The following is a 3,760-nucleotide window of genomic DNA, read 5'->3' as shown; positions in this document are numbered from 1 at the left end:
TAGAGGGCAGTGTCACTGGCCCTCATATGTGGGATCCGAACCGGGGCCCTCTGGCATCCCAAGCGAGTTCTTAACCATTGCGCCACTCCGCCGGCCCAACTCAAGGTTCTTTGAATAGGAAAGTAGAATATTTGGTAGAGTCTCAGGAAAATGTATCTTGTGTCATTAAATGGGATTGATTGTATTATAAAGAGAGTGGACACAGGAAGAGTAAATGGTGCCATGGAAATTATCTAAGAATGAGGAAAACTAACATCCTCTCCAGGAATTTTTTTTTTATTGGAGCCATTACATAGTAAGACATGGAGAAAAAAAAAACACAGATAAGCATTTCACCTTCTTTTTAAAATGGTTATAAAGAAATATATAAAGAAATATATATATATATATATATATATATACATAAATTATATATATTTAATATATGTAAATATGTATAAAGGAAAATTATTTAATTTAACCCTTAAATATGTTTTTAAATTTTTTTCTGTTGAAAGCACAGTTGGTCTTTTTTGGCTTTCTCCATTGACTTTTTAGATATTCTTTTTCCTAGTACTTTTTCCATCTGTATTATCGCTATCACTACTGTCTTTTTTCATACTACATTTCATACTGTATTTTCTATCATTCCACCCTTAGCCCTCTTTCCTTCACACTTCAAATATTCCTGGTTGAACCCAGTCACATCCTTGGCTTCAGCTCTCATCTATAATCTGTGATTCTTATAATCCATCATGATTTCTCAACTGAATTTAAACCTATATTTTCATCTGGTTGGGCCACCGCCAATTCAAATCCAAGGGGTCCCAAATAATTTTATCTCACACCTCAATCCACTTCACCCAATGTTTATTGTTCTTGAACTCTTCCTCTTGGTTACAGTTTCCATTAAGATACCAAAGCTGAGAATGTGGAGGTCTCTGTGGATCTTAGAGATACCCCTGCTCTGGTGTTCCAATCCATGCCATTGTACCACTGTTTAAAATATCACATCTGCTAGAACAGCTTTTGTGGCTCCTCCTTGTGTATAGGATAATATTCACACTCATAGAATCAATATACTCCTGAATAACCTGGTCTCTTATTTGCTTCTGGAGTCCTGTTGGGTTACTCCACCCTGTTCAGCATCTTGCTTTAAAAACTCCCACTTTTATGCCTTTGTGATTCGGTCACGAATCTACCTCCTCATTCTTCAAAACTTAGCTAAAATATCAGCTCTCCTGGGAAGTCTCCCAGATCCATTGGCTGAGATTAGTTTCTACCCTCTATGCTCCCAGTGTTTTTGTTAATTCTCCTTCTTACTTAGTGTTCTGGTTACTGATGTGGTTTCTGTCTCTTTTAACAGNCATGTTATCCAAATGGGGAAGGTTTTAGAGACAAGGAATCTTCCAGGGTTCCCTTATAACAATACTGAGTAAGGAATCTATGCCTACTGGTATTGGAGTACACCACTGGGGTTCAGAAGTTTTGAGGGAGAAATGAAGACATATTTACTCTAGAAAGATTGCTATGAAGACATGGCCTGAGAATTACTTATAAAATAATGCGTTCTCTTCAACAAATGCAAAGTGTTGGGTGACATGATTGGTGGACTCCAGGTCTCAAGTTTGCAATAAACAGCATCACATCATAAAAGGAACTTGGAACAATATGTTCTTCTGCAAATCCTGTGTGGCATGTTTTCTTGAGATATATTAAGCCTCATGGAACAAAAGAATTACTTGACTATATTGAGATATTTTTTGAAAAAGGTCCACATACATCTGTAGTGTCGGTTTTATTCTTCACAAAAGGTTACCCTTTAAACACATTTAAAGTACATGCTGAAAGGGAGATGAGAGCAATGTCAGGAAGAGTCTCACCTATGAAAGCATATAACAGAAAGCACACCTGAGTTTCAGAGCACTGCGCTCAGAGTCCAGTCCCAGCTCTAGCACAACTCCATGCAATTCTGAACACATCGCTTCATCCTGCTGGGCTGCCAGTGTTTTCACCTGCAAAAGACAAGCATTGAATGAAGTCATCTTTCAGCACCTTATCAGCTGCATAACCGAATGATTCTACAGTCTTGTGAGCAATTTTTGGAAAACATGAGAGTGGGCATATCATCCTCTGATGTTACGTGAGACTTTGAATGTATGGAGTCCTGTACCAGGATGCCTCATCCCTCACCCTGACTAGCTCCTCTGCACTTCTGATATTTGAAACCTTCTCAGTATATTTTCTTTCTGAATTGTTTGTGTTCCTAACATGGACCATGAAGCTCTGAAGTGATGGAGCCCACATCCTATGTCTATCTACATATACTGTCAGCTCTCAGTAGGAAGTATTATGATAAAATAATGTACTATCAGAGCAATGACGGAATGACCGAAGCGACAAGAGACAGCAAAGCAAAGAAACCACAGAAACTCTCAGATGCAGACACCTCTTACCAAATCTCTCTGCCAGATTTCTCCTACTTACAGGCTAAGTAAATAGTAGTCTTATGCAACTAGGAGAGGAAGTACTTATTTCATGAAGGATCTTTGTAAGGAAAAGATTTATTCAGAAAATATGGGTACAATATTTTGTACTGTTCCTCTCTATGATTCTCTGATCATGTGCTATTGTGCTTCTGGAAATGGTCTGCCTTTCTAGGTACTCTTGCCAATGAAAGCAGAGTGTACACCCAGCTAGGTTTCTGCTCCTTCATTCCCATGTCCAACCAGGAGAGCAGTAATGGAGCATCTGTGGCACTAGGTCAAGTTGAAGACGATACAACTTTGGTTGCGAGTCTCCTTTTATGTTGTCTCTAGCTTCTATGCCAGGGGTATATTATATTTTGGAGTATTTTTCAGACCAATCTTGAGCTTAATTGCAGATTTGCTCATGAGGTTGGGAGCTCTACCTACGGAGTACTATGCTTTTGACAGAGAAAGGTTCTGGGGTATTTTCCTATTCTTCTTAGAGATAGCCGATGGGCTCATATGGATTCAGCTATAACTGGTTACAGCAAACATTGTCATTATTATGGAGTCTGGGAGGTAGGTTTTGTTGCTAACATGGAAATATGCCTCAGTGTCATGCTGGCCCAAAGCTTGAGGGGGTCAGGGGAGCTTCTTCACCCATCTAACAAAGTGCACCTTTGCTATGATTTTGACAACTATATCCCTTAATAAAAACTACTTTTGGAAAACAATATAAATAAAATAAAGTTTTATAAAGGCTCTCAAAACATTGTACCTTTTCCCCTGAGGCTATAGTGATTATCTTGATTTTAAAATCCCTTTTCTTGTTCCTCCTGAGTGTTCCCATTTCATGCTCCCTGGGAGTTTCTCTATAAAATAAGCCTGTGTAAAATGGGTAATGAGGAAATCGTTGCCTTAATTGAAGGTCACATCTACAAAGATCCAGATAGGTGTACTTTGGCTGATAGAAAAATCCCCCAGAGCGATATCCTGCGGCCCTAAAAGAGAGGCCTTGTTGTAATTTCTCAGAACCATATTGGCCTCTGGTTGGTGTCCAGCACATTGTCTTCTTAATCTCACAACCAGGTAATTTCCATTAATGATGACTCCCCACATTTGCAGGGGAAAAAGAAGGGCCCCCATGGGGTTCCATAATTAAGCACAAACACTTTTACAGTATTAAGTCAAAGCTTCCAAATTCCTCTTGGTGTTGACCTCATGTACTCTACATGTTTGTGACCTTTACTTTGTCCCTTCAATCCTGACTAGGTTGGCACCATGGCCTTATAACGGCTCAGTTTTTTTTTTTT

At 39.0% G+C, this 3,760-nt stretch overlaps 1 long non-coding RNA gene across 1 annotated transcript in view; it reads right to left on the bottom strand.

The window, feature by feature from the left end:
* Positions 1-1,897: 1,897 nt before the first annotated feature.
* Positions 1,898-3,760, bottom strand: part of LOC109388147 (uncharacterized) — a 228,472-nt gene continuing 226,609 nt past the window's right edge. Inside the window, exon 5 of the long non-coding RNA XR_002125151.1 lies at positions 1,898-1,994. This is a non-coding gene — a long non-coding RNA (uncharacterized LOC109388147). The remainder of the gene's footprint in view (positions 1,995-3,760) is intronic.

Source organism: Hipposideros armiger, unplaced genomic scaffold (genome assembly GCF_001890085.2).
Source record: "Hipposideros armiger isolate ML-2016 unplaced genomic scaffold, ASM189008v1 scaffold_183, whole genome shotgun sequence".
Classification (NCBI taxonomy): Eukaryota; Metazoa; Chordata; class Mammalia; order Chiroptera; family Hipposideridae; genus Hipposideros; species Hipposideros armiger.
This window is presented reverse-complemented; position numbering and strand designations above follow the sequence as displayed.